The 23,462-nt window shown below is 37.4% G+C and overlaps 1 pseudogene; it reads left to right on the forward strand.

Annotated features, from left to right (window-relative positions):
* The first annotated feature begins 10,537 nt into the window (after positions 1-10,537).
* LOC102816066 lies at positions 10,538-15,099 on the forward strand (annotated as a pseudogene).
* The last annotated feature ends 8,363 nt before the right edge of the window (positions 15,100-23,462 follow it).

The following is a 23,462-nucleotide window of genomic DNA, read 5'->3' on the forward strand; positions in this document are numbered from 1 at the left end:
AAGCCGTAGACTTTGCCTTTTAAAAAGAAAAATAAATGTTGTATCTCAAAAGACATGAAGACTTTTCTTTATTGAAATTCCTTCTTATATGGAACAAGACCAATGGTCATCATGTTGCTGAAACTTTAACTCCATGGTCATGTATTTTGATGAACAGGGAAGTAGTTTGAATATAATTTAAAGGAGAAATCTCTAAAAGCTTAACTAATTCACTCACATACTCTAATATAGAAAGCCCTACATGTCCCAAATAGTATTAGGGAACTAGTTTGATCATTCATTGCGTTATTTTTATATTGATTCTAATTCTGAATTTTAAGCTAGGGAACCCATAACAGAGTCTCTTAAGTAGAGACTAAATTGGGGAATTGCCTCAGCAGTGGAAGGTTGCTTCAGTCACAGAAGTGTAGAGGGAAATGACAGAGTTTGGGATGTTCCCAGCAGCGCCAAGCTGAGCACAAGCAGGGACAAGAAGGGAAACAGAAGTCAGAGTGCCCAGGAGAAAGGCCCAGATGCTGTTCATAAACAAGATACACTCAGACCAGGGATTTGTACATTCAAAGAGGGGACTTCACATTAGAAAATCTCCCTAATGGGCTCTGAGTGAAAAAAAAAAAAAAAAAAAAAGATATCAAGCAGAATTATATATATGAAAGCTCTGATGATTTTACAATCTCTCATCTCCCACCCCCACCTAAAGAAACATCTGTTTTTAAAAAAATTATATCTATCTATATCTGTATCTATCTATCTATCTATCTATCTATCTATCTATCTATCTATCTATCTATCTATGTGAAAATTGGTCTGCCAAAGAGGTTCTGAAGATATTTTGCAGAATAATTGTCTATAGCTATTATAATCTCAACCAAGATAATGTCAACTAGATTTCCTTGAATGGGGCTTGCAGGGAAATTTTGCAAAACAGTATTTAGTTCCCCTAGTAAAATGAAGGAAGCAAAAATAGTTGAAACTTCAAATTCTATTTCCATTTATATTTCTTATACCTCACTGAAATTTGATATTAAAAATATTAACTGTGATAGGTTTCTATTACTTCTTTCTACCAAAAATGTTTATTAGAAATATTTATTATCTTTGACAAATTGAGAAGATGGAATTAGAAACACTCTAATATTAAAACAAAATTGCAATCTATTTTATTTATATTAGATTTTTTTGTTTTTTAAAGAGGAATGTGTCCATTTAAAGCAATTTGGCAACTCCTTAGAAGTTGGATTGTCCATGGTCAAGAAAGAAGCAAATACTAAATGGAGAAAATAATTCTCATTTTCATTACAACTAAAAAAAAAAAAAAAAAGTGAAAAGGCTTATCAGTAGAGATAATACTACCTGTTTCTTTAAGGAGAATGAAAAGTATGGCCATGTGCTTACAGATTCTTGACTATCAGCCAAAATCTACAAGTTTGATGATAAGGAATTTAGTCAATTTATCAATGATTTTACTTCAGTATGGCAACAATCAAATTGCGTTTGTATGCATATGACACTATTAATTTTCAATTAACTTTAAAACATATTACCTTGATCTTTGTAATCAAATTTGAGTTGCATTTCTAACATTTCATTAAAATAGATTTCTAGAAGAATGCATGGCATAAACACTTGAAAATTTATTAAAAGTAAATTTGCAAATTAGCCACCTAAAATGATATAATACTTTATGCATTCCTCAATTCTCTAATCCTTGAAAAATTAATTAAATATACTAGCTGAAGCAAAATGTTCCTGAGAACTCATATAGCTATATACTCCCATAGTTATTGCAATTTAATAATCTTTATAAATTATACCTAGTATTTTTAGCTAACCCAAAAATTAAATAAAAAAATAAAACATGCTGCTGTTGAGTAGACTCTGACTCATGGTGAGGTCATGTGTTACATAGTAATTTGAAGTCCATATGTTTTTATGGACTGTAATAGAATAAGGCAAAAGAACAAGGCTCTGGGAATTGGTGGAATATAAGTTGAAATCTTCCAAAAAACTGATGCGGCACTATAGGCACTTATGCATTTATTCCAAGATATTTGAAAGACAGCTACTTGGTCAAGTGACTGGAAGAGATCCATATTTGTGCCCATTCCAAAGAGAGGTGGCCCAATGGAATGCAGAAGTCACTGAACGTTATCATTAATATCTCATACAAGCAAAATTTTGCTAAAGATAATGTAAAATCAGCTGCAAGCATACATTGACATAGAACTGCCAAAGGTTCAAGCCAGATTCAGATGAGGACGTGGAACTAGGGATACCATTGCTGATATCAGATGTATCTGGAGTGAAAGCAGAGAATACCAGAAAGATGACTGCCTGTGCCTTACTGACTATGCAAAGGCTTTCAATGGAGTGGATCATGCCAAACTATGGAAACAAAGTGGATAATGAATATTTCGGAACACTTAATTGTGCTCATGAGAAGCCTGCACATAGTCAAAGGAGTTCAAACAGAAAAAAAGGAACAGTGAATGGTTTAAAATTAACAAAGGTGTATGCCAGGGTTGTATTCTTTCACCATTCTTATTCAGTCTGTATGCTGATCACATAATATGAATATAACATGAAGAAAAACATGGCATCAGAATTGGAGGAAGACTCAGTAACAACCTGTGATATGATACTACCTTGTTTGCTGAAAGTGAAGAAAACTTAAGATACTTACTGATGAAGATCAAAGAGCACTGCCTTTGGTATGGGTTGCATCTAAATGTAAAGAAAGGAAAAATCTTTATTACTGGACCATTAAACTACATCCATATAAATGGAGAAAAGATTGATGTTGTCAAAGACTTCATTTTGCTTGGATCAACTAACAACACTCATGGAAGCAGCAGCCAAGAAATCAAATGATGTATTTATTGCATTAGGCAAAACTTCTGTACAAGACCTCTTTAAAATGTCCAACAGCAAAGATGTCAGTTTGAGTGAGCCTGACACAAGGCATGGTATTTTCAATAACTTAATATGCAGCATGTAAAAGTTGGAGACAGTGAATAGGAAGACCTTAGAAGAAGTGCTGCATTTCAGTTATGATTTTGGAGGAGAATATTAAAAGTACCATGGAATGCCAAAAGAATAAACCAATTTATATGGAAGAAGTACAGCCAGAATGTTTCTTGGAAACCAGGATGGCCAGATTTTGTCTATCACACTTTGGACATATTGTCAGGAGGGACCAGCCCCTGGAGTAGGATATCATGTTTGATAAAGTAGAGGGTAGAAGAAAAAGGGGAGACCCCCAGTGTGTTGGATTTGTACAGAGGCAGCAGCAATGGATTCAAAAATAGCAACAATTATGAGGTTGGCATCGGACCAGGCAGTGTTTTGTTCTGTTGTGCATAGGGTCGCTATGAGTCAGTACTTACAACAACAACAACGGCAATCTTTTATGGAAGTAGATTTCCAGGCCTTTCTTCCATGGTACTGCTGGGTGAGTTTGAACCATTAACCTTTCTGTTAGTCATTATGGTCATGGTGTGCCGTGGAGTAGGTTCTGACTCATAGTGACCCTGTACAGGGTTTCTAAGACTGTAAACCTTTATGGGAGCAGAAATCTTCATCTTTCTCCCACGGAACAACTGGTTGTTTCAAACTGCTGACCTTCAGTTTCACAGCCCGATTTGTAACCACTACACTACCAGAGCTCCTTTAAATCTGAACATAAACTACTCAGGGACCTTAGCATAGTCCAGACCCTGCTAGCACTAGTGGGCCTCAATTGTGGCAATTACCCACTAGAACTGATGACTATTTGAGGTTATTTCACTTGTATTCAAGTTAAAAAGTTCACTGCTATTATTGTTAAGTGTTGTCAAGTCGGTTCCGACTCAGAGAGACCCTGTACAGGGTTTCCAAGGAGCAGCTGGTGAGCCTAAACCACCGCCCTTGCAGTTCAAACCAACTTTGCAGTTCAGCTCATTAACCTGCAGAGCTACACCAATAGTCAAAAATCTCATTAGAAATACAAATATTTTAAAACTAGCTTACCTGTGGATATTTTGGTCTGTGATGAGTGTCTGACATGGGTTAAAGGAGTGAAGAACAGTTATCAACTATTTACAGATCCAATTGAGAAACTGATTTATTATTTTTTCTTTTGAGATTTAAGAATTCTGAATGGAGAAAAACATGAATTAGTGTTTTCATATATTCTTCAGAACACTGCAGTTCAATGGTATTGGCTATTTACCATAGGATTAAAAACTGATCATAGTCAAACTTAGAACAAAATTCCAATCAATTCATTTTAAATTCAGTGTGTTTTCTCCATTCTAAACTGTCTCTTTGTTTACTTAGTGTTTCTTGCAAACTTCATTTAGACAGTCTTAAACTATTCCAAAATAGATCAGTTTTGTTTAGCAAGATCTTTTTGGGGGACACCATCATCATTTCAGAAACTGTATACATACTGAATAAAAATCAATAGAAGCAAATGTTTCTCTGAAAGAACTTTACATTCCAGTAGGAAAAATAGACTTATAAACTGGTTTATGGTAAAGGAAACAATGTAAACTTGTTTTTGTCAGTAAATGTTGAGTTACAATCTACTTTAAAACTCAGTGGTTTAAAACAATAATTATTAATTCTTCCTCTGCTGTAGGAGGAACTAGTCCTTGAAGGACATCATACTTGTTAAAGAAGAGGGTCAATGATATGGATTAACAATAGTCTCAAACATAGGTAACAATTATGTGGACGGCACAAGGTCCAAGATTATTTCACTCTGTTATTCTTAGGGTTGTTATAAATCAGAATCAACTTGTGTGTACTTCAAAACTGTTATAAACTTAAATGCGCTCTCCAAAAAGATACATTGAACTCCTAATCTTAGTATGTATGAATGTGACATTGTTTGAAAACTGGATCTTTGAATGTTAAGATGTGGAGTATCTTAACATCCTAACCTACATCATGACAGGCTAGTACTCTACCTTCCTAACCTACAGTCCTGGGTTGGTGCTGTAGGATAAGCAAGGAATGCTAACTGCAAGGTCAGCACTTGAATCACACCAGATGCTCCTCAGAAACTCTAGACAGGGTTGCTATGAGTATTCATAGTGACCAACTTGATGACACTTAAGAACAACAATCCAACAAAAGTAGTATTCTTATAAGAAGAGGAGGACACACACAGAGATTCATGGAGAAAGCCCAGAAACAGCGGAGCCAGAGCTTAGAGTAATCCATCTACAAGCAAAGGAATGCCAAAGATTGCTGACAATCATCAGAAGCGAAGGAGCCTTGGTGGTATAGTAGTTAAGCATGTGTCTACTAAGCAATGGTCAACAGTTCAAACTCACCAGCTACTCTATGGTAAAATGATGTGGCACTCTGCTTCCATAAAGATTTACAACTTTGGAAACCCTCTGGGGCAGTTTTATTCCGGAGTCCTCGTGTTGTACTACGGGATAAAGCACTCGACCACAAGGTCGGCGGTTCAAAATCACCAGTTATGCCTTGGAAGCTCTGTACAGGGTCTCTATGAGTCATAACCGACTCTATGGCACTTAACAACAACAACATGGGATCACTAAGAGTCAGAATTGATTCAAAGGCAATGGATATTAAAAGCTAGGAGAAAAAGATGCAACAGAGAGAGCCTGGCCCTACCAACACCTTGCTTTTGGAATTTTTAGTTTCTAGAACTGTGAGAAAACAAATTTGTGTAGTCTTAAGCTTGTGGTACTTGAACTAGTCAGCAGGCCTTTGTTGTTGTTGTTAGGTGCCTACTCATTCACCAATCTCCAGGAACTCTCAGGCGCACGTTTTTCTTATTGTAATAACAGAGGTTGGAAAGACAAGCTGAATCACGTAATAACTCTTCAGTCCCCAGTCTAGACTTACCCTTGGTCACATCTGAATATTATTGATGAAAGAAAGGCACACAGTCAAGTCCAGTACCAATGTTGTTGTGAAGTGCGATGGAGTCAGTTCCCAACTCAGAGCGACCCTGCACAGGGTTTCCAAGGAGTGGTTGGTGAGTTTGAACCACCAATCCGGCCTCGTGATTGAGTACTTATCCTACAGCACCATAGCAGGACAGGGACATATACCCTATACATTCTACAGGTGGTACTACAATATGACAACGCAAAGACTTCAGCATATAATTTTAAGCAGAGGGAAGGTGTGAGGAATTACAGTGATTCAGTTCACCATGGAAGGATTCTCAGTGGAAGGAACAACCAATGTATGTGTGTTTACGTACTTGTGTGTGTTATGTTGTGTGTGTGTGGTATGAGTGGAAGGTCATTGTGGTATGTGTGAGTGGGGGTGAGGCCTGTATGATATGGCATGCATATGTGTGTATAATACGTGTGATATGTGTCTGTATGTATGGTATGAATGCCATTTGAACAAAAGATTCTTTGTTCAAGAGTCCTGGTGTCTTAGTGCTGCTAACCAAAAGTTAGTTTGAACCCACCAGCTGATTTGTGAAAGAAACATGAGGCAGTCGGCATCTGTAAAGGTTACAACTTTGGAAAGCCTCTAAGACATTTCTATTCTGTCCTACAGGAATGGGTTGGGGGGGGTTGGTTTTATTCTTTTTTCAACATATTTTATCTTTTAATTTCATATTTTGTAATGAATTTAGAAGCTGTTTTAACTGGTTTGTCTGAGCTATTTGGGAATATAGAATTCCCAAACAGATGTTAACTTAAAATCCAAAGTGGGTCAGAGGACAAGAATTCCAGATGAGCAAATAGTATAGGCTAGTACTCTACCTTCCTAACCTACATCAAAATCTAAACCTGTCAAAATGATTAGTGTTGTGACTGGCAAAGGGGAAGTGAATGCACCTTTATCTCTCTCTTCCTATTCAAAATCTAATTTTTTTAAAAAGGGCAAAATTTTAAATGGAAAACGAAGACTTTCATCTTAAAGAAAGAAATAGTAGCCCTACCACCAAGGCACAAATGATGAATCATACCTGACTCAAACAGTGAAATTGGAACCCAAACCAGAGAGGACGCTGAGGGCTCCGCCTAATCCCTGTGAGCTCATGCAGTACCTAGATCTTCCAGACAACTCAGCCAAGTGAAACTGCAAGAGTTGAAGAGAAAGGCGCATAGCAGCCTCCAGGTTGTGCTGCAGAAACCTGGATTGAAAGGTTTCAGAGTGAGGCACAAGGACATCATTCAAAGCCTTTAGGACAAAGGAAAGAGCATAGCGAGGGTGCTAAGAAACAGACCTGAGAAACATCCAAGCAACGACCTCTGCTACTCCTTCTCCACACTGTTCTACTATGAAACCCAAAAATTCACTCCCCAATTTGGACTCTTCTCAAATCTGCAATACAGAGTACAACTGTCCCATAAGGCTTCCAAGACTGTAAATCTTTACAAAAGCAAACAGTTTTCTCTGTAGCAGTGGCTGGTGGGTTCAAATTGAGTACTTTAACCACTGTCCCACCAGGGATCTATTATGAATGCAAAAATGAATACAGAAAAAGAGGGTACTCAGGATTGTTAAGTATGCGATAGTTCTGAGGATTTATTATACAATAACAAGATCCTAGCAGGCCCCAGAACCTAATCTGAAAACAACAGATAGCCTTGTTCACATAATACCATAAAAGAGTTTCTGGAAAGAGCACAGGTGCAAATTATGCTGTAATAAGAAAAATAATTCCCTACCTTAGTGAAATGGAATATATTTGAGAGTTATTATTAGACACTAGGAAATGTGTGGTTTTGTGTATATGTATTGCGTACGCATGTATGTGTGTGTGCCAGTATGCATCTGTATTTGAGCCCATTGTTATTGCACAGAAGACTAGAAAGAATGAGGAGACATATTTTCATCATTTGCTGGTACAAAATCCTCAAAAGGAATAAGATCTTGAACTACAAAAGGCTCCTGCTCCCTGCTGAGCCTTCTATTATGTAAATGGTAGAACGGAGACTTTGGCAAATGTACTGCTATGGACTGACTTAGGGGGTGGGGGTGATACATTTCCTTAAAGCGTTTTGACAAGGATCACTTGTGTGAAAAAAAAGTAATCTGCAGCCAGACTCATGAAAAGTATACTTACCTCGTACATTGTAAGTACTTAATACATGTTTGATGAATACATGAATGAATGTAAATACTTGTAAGCTCCTTAAGTTTATTTAATATGGAATCAATTTACAGAGTTTGAATTTACACACAATTGCCCAGACTTGCCTGCTGCTTACAATGAGCAATGTAAGTCCTGCCATTCACCCCTCCTGACCTAACCACAGAGCAGCCAGCGAGAGCATGAAGCCTGGGTTTCTGTTCCAACTTCTTGGGTTGACTCATGCACTCACCCAGCAATTGTTCAAGTCTTTTGTGTTCCTGTGAGACTGTCTGGAAAGCAAATCATAACACCCACCTATTAAGGTGGAGTATATATTTAATTAAAGGTAGTGTAAGGTTAGAGAATGATATAGAATTCTTAAATAGATGTTAACTTAAATGAATGGGCACAATCCAAATAACTGTCTTTGAGAAAGAGCTTTTAAGCTAAAGGTGTTCAACACCTATACTCTGACATCCAATAAATATAAAATATAATAAATATTGACTGATATTAAAACATAAAGATATGAAAAAGCTAGTTGTATGGATTACCTCCGTGTGGTTTTAGTTTCTATTTTCTGTATGCTCTTTGTTGCTATTAGATGTCATTGAATCAGTTCCCACTCATAGCAATCCTGTGTATAACAAAATGGAACCGGCCACATCCTGTGCCATCCCCCAAGTGGTTACTATGTTTGAGTTCATTGTTGCAACCACAGTGTCAATTCAACTCATTGAGGGTCTTCCTCTTTTTAGCTAGCTTTCTACTTTACCAAGCACATGTATTTCATCAAGGACTGGTTTCACTTGATAACTTGTCCAAAGTCTCACCATAATCCCTTTTAAAGTATATATTCTGATGTTCTTCTATTGAGAACCTAAGCCTGGGACCCATAGTGTTTTCATGGCTTTTAGAATTTTATAAGTCATCTGGGGGACCTGAATTTCTCATTATTACAGAGTTGTGAGAGGACTTATTTCAATGATGGGTAAAAGATTACAGAGTCTTTACAGGATTCAGGGACACTTTATACATAATGCAAGTTCCCTGTTGAGTAAACAAACACATACATTTATCTGTGATTCAAATGAAAATAATTTCAGAAATTCTTCAAGGACTTTTCAGAGTATCACACATTTAAGGAAATATGTATTTTTGTCCATTGTTTTTTCTGCCTTTTCTAGTTCTTGCTGCAGAATATTTATTTTCATGGAGGTGGAATGGGAGTGAAGAAGGAATCAATCATTTAAATGAAGTTAGTGACCAGGGTTCTAGAAATTTTGGGAATGGCTCTTTTAGGATTCTCCAAAATAGAAAAATGATCCAATAATTTAAGGTATATTCACTGGTGGGGAATCTAGAATATAATTAAAATTTAAAATGAACTTTTCGAAGAACACTCAACGTAAAGAAATATAATTTTCATATTTTATACAAAGTAAAACATATGAAAAAAGTATATCACGTAAGTAAGTCTTAATTTTACTTAAATATACATACATAAGGAGCTCTGATAGCATAGTAGTTACGAGTCAGGCTGCTAACCTCACGGTCAGCAGTTCGAAACTACCAGCGGTTCCATGGGAGAAACTTTCTGCTTTCTGCTCCCATAAAGATTTACAGCCTTGGAAACCCTATGTAGGGTCCCTATGAGTTGGGATCGACTCCACGGCATACCACCACGGTCACCACCATACAGCAAAAGCTGTGAAAAACAAAACATTGTTTCTTCGATCTTGAAAGTTTTCTGCTTTTGATAGGGCTCAATATTACAACTTTTCTACTGCTTTTTATTATTATTATTGTTGTTAAGTGCCATTGTGTTGGTTCCTACTAGCAGCAACCTTGGATAGGATTTCCAGGGAGCGCTTGGTCAGTTTGAACCATCAATCTTGTGGTTCACAGTTCTATGCTTTTCCTACAGCACCACACCAGGAGTCCACTGCTCTTTATTACTGGAAAACATTTGAGTTTTCCTTCCCTGACAGGTTTGCACCTTACATAGGTTCCAGCTTTTGCAATATACAAAAATATGTATTACTCAGAAACCCTGTACAGGGTTGCTATGGTTCAGAATCGACTCGTTGGCACTTAACAACAACAACAAATAACTATATATCTACATGGAGTCCTGGTGTGGCTCTGTGGGTTAATGTGCTGGACTGTAAGGTCACTTTGAACCACAAGGTCAATGGTTAAAGCTCACCTCTGTACCTTGGAAACCCTATGCAGGGTCACTATGGGGCAGAACCAACTTGACAGCACTTAACAGCAATAACATATATCTACACAAACACACACATATATGGGTTTCAAAAAGCTTGTGGAAAATTGGAATTAAAAGATACCAAAATTTTCCATGAACTTTTTGAAGGCCCGTCATGCGCGCGCACACACACACACACACACACACACACACGAGGTGAGTAAAAAATCACCCACACTCTGGTTATATGAAAACACCCATCCATGCTCACAGTTGATGACCTCACTGAACATACACATGACATGATTCTGTCAAACAGATATGTAACAGGTAATCATGTGGCAAAGCATTTGAAAACCAGTGGTGATTTGGCCTATAAAATTACCCATGACAGCCTTGGGTTTCTTAAAGTTTATGGGAGATGAGTACCAAAACATTTCCTGAAAGAGTATCAACAGAAATGTTTGGACATCTGCAAACATTATTTGGACTGACACTCGAAGGAAGGTAAAAGTTTCTTTTTAAAAATCGTTGCCGTTAACAAGACATGGATTCATCACTACAAGCCTGAAAGGAACAGCAGAGTAAACTGAAACATCCTCAATCATCAAACGAGAAAACTTCAAAAGGCAGCTGGAAAATTGATGCCTATGGCTTTCTGGAATTCTCCAGGGTCAGTATCAGAACATTATCAGGACAATGGTTCAACAATCAGCAGTGCTCATTACAGTGAGATGCTCATTGAAGAGCTAAAGCCTAAATTTAGGATTAAATGCAGAGGACTGCTGTCCAATGACATTGTGACCTTGCATGACAACGCATTTACTCACACCTCTGCCCAACTGTTGACACTTAGCAAAAACGTCATTTTGAGGTGATAAAGCTGCTTTCCTATAGTCCTGATCTTGCACCATCGGACTGTCTCCTCTTTGGTCCCCTGAAAGCAGCTCTTTGAGGACCAAGATTCACCTCTGATGATGAAGTGAAGACAGCGGTGCATCCATGGCTTGGAGCTCAGCTTAAAATATTTTTTAATAACAGAATACGAAAGCTTGTTGACAGATGGACAAAGTGTACTAAAAAACAAGGAGATCATTTAGAAAAATGATGTATTTGTTTTTCCTAATAGTTGATTAGCATAAATTCTACATCCAGAATGCAAAAATGTTTGGGTCACCCTCATACATATATGTTGTTGTTGTTAAGTGCTATCAAGTTGATTCCAACTCATAGTGACCCTGTATACAGTTTCCAAGGAGTGGCTGGTGAACTTGAACCACAAACTTTTCAGTTCAAACCGACTATATACACACATACACAAACATACATGAATAATGTGAAATACACCCACCCACTTATCAGTATGGTTAGGCTCCAAAGACAAGGTCATGATTCAAAAATCAGTGCTATGCAAAAATGAAAGATGGTCACATCAGATCACCAAATAGAGAATTATTACATTATTCCATTACCCTAATTATATCATCGCGTAACTACCAAATACATCATTACATAACTGTCAAACCACACAAAACATTAAACATCATTTGTTGTTGCTAAGTGTTGTTGAGTCAGTTCCAACTTATAGTGTTCCTGAAAAGGATTTCTGAGGAGCAGCTGGTGTGTTTGGACCACCAAGCTTGTCGTTCACAGTCCAATGCTTATCCTGCAGGGCCAGACCAAGAGTCTTCAATCATCATAGCCAGCATTATTTGGGTCTCATCTTGCAAAACTGTTTGTATAGTAGATTTCTTATTGTTGTTGAAAATGTGAAACAGCATACAATGAGGTAGTTCATAATCGAGAAGTGGGTGTACCTAAAATATTAGCGTATCTATCCTAATTTTCCTTGTAATTATCAATAATTTTCAAATTTATCACAATATATGCATTTGTTTTATAATTTAAAAAACAAATAACTAGAAAAGCGAGAAAGAAAGATTAAATGGCTTGCCAAAAGTTACACTATTAGTTGGTAGTATTTGGGCCTTGAAGTCTTATTTTCTGATTTATAGTCTAATTTCTACTTTTCCTCAATTCTAATAATACCATTTACCCAAATCATTAAAACTATGCATCTATCCACATTGGGGAAGTTATAGGTGACCCCACTTGAAAATGATATTTTTCAACCTTTAGTTTCAATTCTCATTTTCAAATAATGCATGCCCTCGGCTATGCATTACTTAATTGACAACCCAATTGCTGATTAAAACTAATGTTTACATCTCCAGTCCTTATTAAGTGATAGTATTAATTCATTTATATTTAATGTTGACAAAATAAGAGCATTAGTTGTTTGTCAGGGTGAACCTGCAACTTCTAAAATAAGCAGTTACTCAGAATTGTATTGATCAATTCCAGAAGTATTTGCATAAATCCATAATGGCACAGCACCAAACATAACATTTATATTGACCTTTATTACATGCTATCAAGAGTACTAGGATATTCACAATGTAGGAAAACTGCTGGGACTTGAGACCAAACATCTTGTCCCCATTGTATCTTCTTTATGGCATGGACAATTCTATGAATTCACCAAATCTCATTATATTTTTGTCTCCCATCCTGGTGTGGTGCTGTGGGTTAATGCGCTAGACCGCAAAGCCATTTGAACTGCAAGGTTAGTGGTTCAAGCTCACCAACTGCTCCTCAGAAACCCTATACAGGGTCACTATGGGTCGGAACTGCCTCAAGGGCACTTCATAAAAACAAACACCCACAAAATAAATTTTTAGTTGTTGTTAAAAGAGTTTATGTAATTAAATCTGGCCAAGGGAATATCCTTTTCTAGTCATAGGTCGTTCCTAGTGATAGGTCCAAAGTAAGTGAGTCCAAGTCTTGCCATCCCTGCACCTAAGATTTCTTCTAAGACAGATAAGTTGATGCTTCTGGCAGTCAATGGTATATCTTGTCAATATGTAATGGCAACACCACAGTTCAAAAGTGTCAATTCTTCTTCTTTATCATTATCCAAATTTTATATCAGGTTAGGCAAAGTAGAGGACCAGTGAAAAACAGAGAAACCCTCCCTGAGCTGGACTAGCACAATAGCCACAACAATGCACTAAAACACATCGGTGATGATGAAGATGGTACAGGGCCTAGCAACATTGTATTGCTGTACGTAAAGCTGCAATGAGTGCTACATCAGGACTCCAGTTAACCTGATAGCAACTAATAATACCAACTAACAATAACAACAGTGAAAAGTGACTGAGAAAATAAAAGTCTCCTATGCCCTGTTTCACTGGAGTCCTGGTGTGGTACTGTGGGTTAATGTGCTAGACTGCAAAGCCGTTTGAACTGCAAGGCCAGAGATTCAAGCTCACCAGCGGCTCCTCGGAAACCCTACACAGGGACGCTATCGATCAGAGCCAACTCAACAGCACTTATCAACAACTGCAGTGCTGTGGATCCTGGTGTGGTGCAGCAGGGTAATGCACCGGACCACAAAATCAGGATTCATTTGTCATTGCAGCATATTCAAGATTGTCCTCAACAAATATACTTCAGACGTCTGTTCTTTCTGGAAATATAGCCATGTCTTTAAAACACAATTGACCTATTTAGTCATTTTAAAAAATGCTCCATAATGTCTTAGGTTTCTTAAAGATGTAATGAAACACTAACAGTAGAAAGATGAGGCATTAAACAGGGTTAGGTGACACAAACCCTCCCCTCCATTTCATTAAAGCCAACTTCCTTTTAGGGATTCCAAATTTAACGTCTCATTTGAAAAAAAATATTTTGTTTTGTTTTTCTGTAGGAAAAGAAATTTAAAAAAAAGTCAAACACAAGCAGATCAAATAGTACTAAGGACCCCTGCCAGCCTAGGAATTTCAGTTAAGGACCACTTTAAAGTATAATGTTGTTGTTGTGAAGTGCTGTCAAATCAATTCCAACCCATAGCGACCCTGCCTAGGGTTTCCGAGGAGCAGCTGGTGAGCTTGAACCACCGACCTTGCAGTTCAAATGGCTTTGCAGTCTAGTGCATTAATCCAAAATAGTGATGTAAAAGTAAAGAAGTGCAAACGTCTCTAAATCCTATAAGCTTTTACTCCAAAACAGATCAATTGCTTGCATTCACTGTCTTGATATCCAGTGTTACATCTATTAGTTTGTGGCACTATTTAAAAACAAATGTTGTCTCCAGAAGAGAGTAGTTACCTTGAGAAAGACGGAGAGAATTTTCTTTACTATTCATTGGAATTTACTGAGTGATTGCAAACTGGGAGATACAGGATGGAATTAGTGTTGATTTTGTTTTGTTTTGTTTTTTGTTTTAATTTCCTTTTGTTTTTAGTCCTATTTCATGTTCTGGTTAGAAGGCCCCCAATGATGCCAAGATTTCGTTAAAAAGTTAAGGGAAGCTTCTTTTCCTCTTCAACTACCTGAGCATCTGCCACCATAACGAATGACACAGTAGCTATCTGGACCAGGAAGTTCATGACCAACCTCATGACCAACCAACTACTTCAGCAGAAAAAAATAGTCAGAGATGTCCTTCAATCTGGGAAGGCAACAGTACCTAAGACAGAAAAATTTGCCAAAATGTCTAAGACAATACCGTATGTCATCTTTGTGTTTGGATCCAGAATCCATTTTGGTGGTGGCAAGACTACTGGCTTCGGCATGATTTACAATTCCTTGAATTATGCAAAGAAAAATGAACCCAAACACAGACATGCAAGATATGGCCTGTATGAGAAGAAAACAATCTCAAGGAAACAGCGAAAGGAACGCAAACACTGAGAAGAATGTCAAAAGGACTGCAAAAGCCACTGTAGGTGTTGGCAAAAAGAAGGAATCAAGATTCTGATTAATAAACCATAAAATCTTTTTTAAAATAAAGGGAAACATATAGGTGTTCCCTTTAGAGGTGAGAAGAATTACTGAAGCTATTTAGTCTTATGACATTTCTGTTGAAACAACCTACAAGTCTCCTGTGAAATCCAGCTGGAATAGTTAAAAAGAAGCATGCTTTTCATGGAGTCATTGATGAAAAGGCAGATTGACATTGCTGCACCAATAGGATTCAGTACCAAGTGTGATAGTGTTTTTCTCACAAAACTCTGGCGGTCTGAATGCTGAATATTCATATGCATGCCCACAGATAATATCAAAGTTGTCTATGATGTTTTCCTACTAAGGAATTTAAGTATTCTGTTCTCACGTCAGTTAGTGCTTAACATGAAAATCCTGAAGGATACTGCTATCAATTTTAATCAGTTATTGGAGCTTAACCTAGTAACAACGTGCTATCAGGCTACATAAGGAGCTCTGGTAGTAGAGTGGTTATGACTCAGGCTGCTATCCTCAGGGTCAGCAGTTCGAAACTACCAGCTGTTCTGCAGGAGAAACATGAGGCTTTTTGTCCCTGTAAAGATTTACAGCCTCGGAAACCCTGTGCACAGTCGCTATGGGTCAGTACCGACTGGACGGCACTTAACAACAACATCAAGCCACATATAACTAAATGATTTAGAAGTCAGAAATGCTATTCATGGGCAAATAATATTTATAATGATAGACATGTAAAGTTTCCAGTTCTGCAGCTGACAAAACAATAATGATCTTGAGTGGTCATCTAAGACTCAACTGTGTGGTTCCACTTGCCAGGAGCAAAACAGTAAGAAAAATAACAGCTCAAAGAAGAAACAAGTTTACACAAGCTACAACCTCATGTACTCTGAGAGCAGAAGAACTAGATGGTGCCCAGCTAACACCATCTACTATTCTGACTGGGGCCACAGTAGACAGACCACATAAAATGAAAGAGAAATGTGAAGCAGAACTCAAATTCTTATTTTAAAAATATCTAGATAAATTGGAACAGTACCGATCAGAGAAATCACTGAGATTGTCACTCTTAGATACTCTTTAAACCTAGTTGTTGTTGTTAAGTGTCATCGAGTCTACAACAACTCATAGTGACCCTTTGTAGGGTTTCTGAGGAACAGTTGGTGGATTTGAACTACTGACCTTGTGGTTCACAGTCCAGTGCTGTTCCTAGAATGCTACACCAGGAGTTACTTTAACTCCAGATTAAGTCTATTCCCTGAGATCTGCTTTGAACAAAAGAGCAGAAATGGCAACAGAATAAAGAATATACTCCATAAGCTCAGTGTCTTATTTAAAAACTGTCAGTAAGAGACCAGAAAGTCAACAATTACTCAAAACAAAACAGAGACCACAAGCAGGAAAGGAAACTAGAGTACTAGAAATGGGACAAATAGAACACAATCAAAAAGAATGTTGACACATTGTGATAAATATAATGAATGTCACTGAATAATGGTTGAGGAAATTGTGAAATGGGACCCTAACTTCCCATATAAGCTTTCACCAAAAACTCAAAACAATATTATTTAAGAAAAGAAAGCCTAAAAGCAAGCAAGTAGAAAACAGTTATTTTGATATCTCCAGAAATATTGTATGTCTGAAGAACTTAAAATAATTTTAGACTTTCTTTCCAAGAAAGGAATATCCAAAACATTAGATTCATCAGTATGAGTAGACAGTCACAATAGTTTTATAATTCAAGCTAACATAGTATAAAAACAAATAGCAGGAAGCTGTAATGACTAAAAATATAACCTGATAAAAAGATATTACATTTCTTTACCTCCCATGGGGCCAAAATTGATAAACGAAGAGAAAGAGAGATAGCGACTACCAAGTAATTTCACTTGGAGTGAATATATCATTTGTGATCTGATGATATAAGCATCTTTCCCACTGTCAGAGTCTCAGTATATTGTTGCTCACAGAGAGAGAGCATGAAATAGTTAAACAATAAAACTCCAGGCGGCTGTAGCCAAGGGGAATATTTGATAGCACCACACAGGAATTACCCAAAGTCAATAATTTCTGCACAGTAGGGAAGACCTTTCCCAGGAGCACTCAACCTGGAAGTTGTTCTCTTCATGCCTAAAGCCAACACCAGCTACATAAACCGGCTTTTCTCAGAAAATCTGAAATACTACTCAGTTTGTGACACACAGAACAGAGGAGGGTGACCTTTTTTAAGTTCAAGTACTTTATAGGACATGGAGGAATAGAAATAGAACATACAGGAATAGCATTCATGTGTTTGTTCATTCATTCATTCATTATGTATCAAGTGCTCATCAACATGAGGCAACCGGAGCAGTAAAAGGTGGAATGAAAAACTTTACAGAAAGCAAAATTTAGAAATTTGAATGCCTAGAGAGGTCAGGCAAGCAAAGAAAACAAAATTACAAGCAGTGGTCTCCCTGGAGACAGGGAAAAACCTGACATTCCCAGCTTTCTAGAGACAAAGAGTTAGTTCTTAATAAATTGCAGTCCACTCTAGTAGATTATTGCTCTGCGGAATCACTGGTCTAGACTTGTGTTAAAAACAAAGCAAACAAACTAAGCAACCCACAGGACCTTCATTTTATGTAGAATATCTTGTTTGGATGTCATCAAATAATTCATATAGTTATAATAAAATATTGTATGGAACAAAAAACTATGTCTCCAGACTTACGTAGCTTGAGGATCCCTAATCCTCCGCTTCTGATTTCTGACTTAAACGCAAACACAGAGAGTCTTAGAGAAGAGAGCAACAAGAAGTCTCTGTAATAACCATAAAAGTTATGAGATCAGGAGGATTAATTCTATGAAAATGGCAGCATAAAGACCAAGGAGGACATGGAACAAGCACAGTGACAAAAGATGAACCAACAGAACTAAGATGCAAGTACTTCACTTAGCCACAGCTGAGCATGGGTTTCACCAACTAACTCTCTGGTGAAAACATGACCAGTAATTATCAGGTTTACCCTGCAGATTATTTAGTTGTTAAATACTGTTGTTGTTGTTAGGGACCATACAGTTGGTTCAGACTCAGCTACCTTATGCACAACAGAATGAAACACTGCTTGGTCCTGAACCACCCTCACAATTGTAAAGCTTGAGTCCATTGCAGCTGCCACTGTGCCAATCCATCTCGGTTTCTTGCTCTTTTTCTCGGACCCTCCACTTTACCAAACATGCTGTCCTTCTCCAGAGACTGATCCCTCCCGAAAATATGTCCAAAATATAGGAGACAAAATCTGGTCACCCTGGCTTCTAAGGAACATTCTGACTGTACTTCTTCCAATATAGATTTGTTGGTTCTTTTGACTGTCAATTGTACTTTAAATAGTCTCCTCCAACACAGTAACTCAAATGCATCAATTCTACACTCTTCCTTATGATGGTTTTGAAAATACTATGGCTTGAGATAGGTGAACCTTAGTTCTCAAACTGACATCTTAGCGCTTGAAAACTTTAAAGAACTTTTATTAGATTTGCCTAAAGCAATATGATGTTTGATTTCTTGACTGCTGCTTCCATAAGAGTTGATAGTGGAGCTAAGCAACATGAAGCTTTGTACATCATCAGTTTTTTTCTCCATTTATCTTGTTGTTATTTATTAGTTCAATGGTGATGATTTTTGTTTTCTTTAAATTGAGGTGCCACCTATAGTTGTTGCAAAGGCTGTGGTCTTTGATCATCATCAATAAGCATTTAAGTCCTCTTTGCTTTCAGCAAGCAAGCTGGTATCATCTGTTGTTAATGAGTCTGCCTCAAAATTCTTTTTAGTATAATCTAGTTTCTCAGATTATGTGCTCAGCATACAGACTGGATAAGTATGGTGAAAGAACGCTGGCAAACTTTTTCCTGATTTTAATCCATTCAGTGTCTCCTTGTTCTGTTTAAACGACTGTCTCTTTGTCTATGTACAGGTTCTTCATGAGCATAATTAAAAGTTCCAGAATATCCATTCTACTCAATGCTGCCCATATCTTGTCATGATCCACACATTCAGAAGTCTTTGTGTGGTCAATAAAGCACAGGTAAGTATCTTTCTGGTATTCTCTACTTTCAGCCAAGAGTCATTTGATGTCAGCAATGATCTCTCTTATTCCAAGCCCTCATCTGAATCTGGCTTGAACTTCAGGCAGTTCCCAGTCAATGTACTGTTGCAGCAGATTTTTATGTTTAGCAAAATTTTACTTGCATGTGATATTAATGCTATTGTTCAATGATTTCACCATTCTATTAGGTAACCTCTCTTTGGAATGGACACAAATATGTACTCTTCCAAGCAGTTGGCCAGGTAGCTGTCTTTTAAATTACTTGGCATACTTGAATGAGTACCTCTAGTGCTGCATCAGTTTGTTGAAAGATTCAATTTGTATTCTATCAATTCCTGGAACCTTGTTCTTTGCCAATGTCTTCAGTGCTCCTTGGACTTCTTCATTCAGTACCATTGGCTCTTGATCAAATGCTACCTCTTGAAATGACTGACTTTGGATCATTTCCTTTGATAAAGTGACTCTCCTTCCATCTTCTTTTGATGTTTTCTGCATCATACAATATTTTGTCCATAGAATCTTTTAATATTTCAAGTTGAGGCTTGCAGTTTTTTCTTCAGTGCTTTCAGCTTGAGGAATACTGAGTGTGCTCTTTCCTTTTGGTTTTCTAACTCCACGTATTTGCATATTTCATTATCATACTTCTCAAGCTGTCCATTTAAATAATCGGTTCAATTCTTTGGCATCATTTCTTCCATTCACTTTACCATCTCTACACCAGAGAGCAAGTTTCAGAGTCTCTTCTGACATTCATTTGGCCTTCTCTGTCTTCCTTGTCTTCTTAATGACTTTTTGCTTTCTACCTGTATGATTTTCTTGATTTTATCCCATGACTCTTTTGGTCTTTAATCCTTAGTTTCTAATGCATCAAATCTGTTCTTGAGATGATCTCTAAATTCAGGTGGGATATGTTCAAAATCCTGGTGTGGGATAAAGCACTGGAATGCAACATTGGTTTGAACCACAGACTAATGGTTCAAATTCACCAGTCCCTCCTTGGACACCCTATATATGGTGGCCATGAGTCATAATCAGCTAGAAAGCACTTAAAAACAACAATATTCAAGGTCAATTTTGGCTCTAGTGGACTTGTGTTAATTTTCTTTAGCTTCAGACAACTTGTATATGAGCAATTGATGGTCTGCTCCACAGTCTGTTTCTGACCTTGTTTTTACTGATGATATGATGCCTTTCCACCATCACTTCCCACTGATGTAGTCAATTTGATTTCTGTGATGCAATCGGGTGAGGTCCATGACTTTCAGGTTGTTTAAAAAAGGTATTTGGAATGACTAAATCATGGGTCTTACAAAATTCTATCATGTGATTTCCAGCATCATTTCTATCACCAAGGCCATATTTTCTAATTACTGATGACATTCCTCTTTGTTTCCAACCTTTGCATTCCAATCACCAGTAATTATCAATAAATATTGACTGCCTATTTAATCAATTTTAGACTACATCTTGACTGCATGTATGATCAATTTCAGACTGAAGATGTTGGCAGAATTCTCCAGTTTCATCATCACTGACCTTACTGGTTAGTACATACATTTGAATAATAGTGGTGTTTACTTGTCTTCCTTGTAGGTGTACGGGTATTATCTTATCACAGACAGCATTATACATTAAATTAGATCTTGAAATGTTCTTTTGATAATGAATGTGAAGCCATGCTTCTTCAATTTGTCACTCCCAGCATAGTAAACCACAAGATTGTCTGATTCAAAATGACCAAGTCCAGTTCATTTCAGCTCATGGATGCCTAGGATATTGACCCTCAAGTGTTCCATTTCAGTTTTGACAACTTCTAAATTTCCTAAACTCATACTTAGTACATTCCATGTTTAGATTATTAATGGATGTTTTCAGCTGTTTCTCCTCATTTTGATTTGTCCCCTATAAGTAATTGAAGGTCCCAAAAGTTTTACTCCGTTTGTGTCATCATGAGCAACTCTAGTTTGAGGAGGCAGGACTTCACCAGGCACATTTTGAGTGCCTTCTGATCTGAGGCGCTCATCTCCTGGTAATATATATGACAATACTCTGTTGCTATTCATCATATTTAAATATTATGGTTCTGACAGTGTCCCACTGCTATTCATAGGGTTTTCAGTGGCTAAATGTTCAGAAATAGTTTGCCTTTCTTTCTTCCTACTCTGTCTTAGTTTGCAAGCTCAACTGAAACCTGTCCACCATGGGTAACCCTGCTGTTATCAAAAATACCAATGGCATAGCTTCCAGCCTCACAACATGCAAACCACCACAGTACATTAAACTGACAGACAGTTGGTGGACAATACATAATTGTTGTTGTTGTTAAGTACCGTGGAGTCAGTTCCGACTCATAGTGACCTTGCACAGGGTTTCCAAGTCTGTAAATCTTTATGGGAGCAGGATGTCTCATCTTTCTCCCACAGAATCACTGGTAGTTTCGAACTGCCGACCTTGAGGTTAGCAGCCCAATTCATAACCACTGCAATACAATTTATATTTCATTGCATAAATTGGGATTCATAATTCCTAACTAATCCTTTCCAAAATGATGAAGTAGAAGAGCTAAATAGAAAATGTCAAAGGGTGGCCTGAGAAGAAATATTCAAATGAAATGTGCAAAGACCTGCAGTTAGATAACAAAAAGGGAAGGACACACTGGGCATTTCTCAAACTGAGAGAACAACAGAAAAGAAAATTCACTATGCTTCAGAACTGACCTGACAGCACCTAATAGCAGTTAGTCCTCTCATGTTTTTATAAAACTATGAACTGAGAGCAAAATAACACTGTTGTTAAAGGCAGATATATGAACCAGGTAAAAAACTAATTAGACAGCTACAACTTTTTAAAAATTAGGTCTTTGATGCATTCAAAAACATCATTAAAAAAATGAAAAGGTAAGCAATATGCAAACAAATTACAATACATACATCTGCCAAAGGACTTGAATTGAGAATATATAAACAATTTATATGTTCCAGAATAAGCAAATTATATATGTAGTTGTTATGTGCCGTCGACTTGGTTCCGACACATACCAACCCTGAACAGGGTTTCTGAGGCTGCAAATCTTTACGGGAGCAGAACGCATCATCTTTCTCCCTCGGAGCAGCTGGTAGTTTCGAACTGCTGACCTTGCAGTTCACAGCTCGATTCATCAATTCATAACCACTATGCTACCAGAGCTGCCATATATATATACATACACATATACACATATACACACACATATGCATATATATATATATATATACATATATACATACACATATACACACACATACAAGTATATATATATATATATATATATTTGTATGTGTGTGTATATATGGCAAATGAGTTGAATAAATGAAGATACATGAAAAATAAGCAAATGGAATGGTGTTCCATATTATTTGTCATTGTTGTTCTGGGTAAGAGCTATGGAGTCATTTCCAACTCATAGTGACCCTGTATAGGCTTTCCAAGGAGCGGCTGGTATGCTTGAAATGCCAAACTTGCTTATCCTACAGAGCTACACTAGGACTCCTATTAGTCATTGCAGTTAAGTACCGTCAAGTCGGTTTCAATTCATAGAATTCCTGTATAGTGTTTCTAAGGAGCCTCTGGTATGTTCAAACAGGCTACCTGTGGTTAGCAGTCCAGCGTTTATCCTACAGTGCCACACCAGGAATACAAAAGAAAAGCAAAATGGGTTGCTATTTCACTCAAGTAAAAGAGGCTGACAATGTCAATTGCTAATGATAATATGGAGCAGGTGGACCTTTCATGCACTGTGTTTTTCTAGGGTCTTTAGAGAACGAGATTCAGTGAGATAAAACAAAACAGCAGCAGTAGTATAAAAGGAATGCTGGGCTTCTGAAAAGTCTGCCATTTGAACCTGCCAGCAACTGGTAGCCTGCTTCTGTGAGGATTATAACTGGCAGTCTGCCTCTGCAATGATTATAGCTGGCAGTCTGCTTTCATAAACATTACAGCCTAGAACTCCTATGGGACAACAACATAGGGTTACTATAGAGTCCTAGTATAGCACTGTAGTATAAGCACTCAGCCTCAAGGTGGGTTTGAACTCCAAAGTCGGTGGTTCAAATTCACAGACTGCTCCTCAGAAACCCTGTACAGGGTTGCTATGAGTTGGAACCACCTCAACGGTGACACTGAACAAGAACATAATGTTACTATGAATTGGAATCAACTTTACTACACGTAATAGCAACAAGACATGCAGTTACACCCCTAGTTACGATGAGATTACATTAATTGTTTCTGACAAGTCAAGTATCTCTCTTTTTTT

Source organism: Chrysochloris asiatica, unplaced genomic scaffold (assembly GCF_000296735.1).
Source record: "Chrysochloris asiatica unplaced genomic scaffold, ChrAsi1.0 scaffold00297, whole genome shotgun sequence".
Classification (NCBI taxonomy): Eukaryota; Metazoa; Chordata; class Mammalia; order Afrosoricida; family Chrysochloridae; genus Chrysochloris; species Chrysochloris asiatica.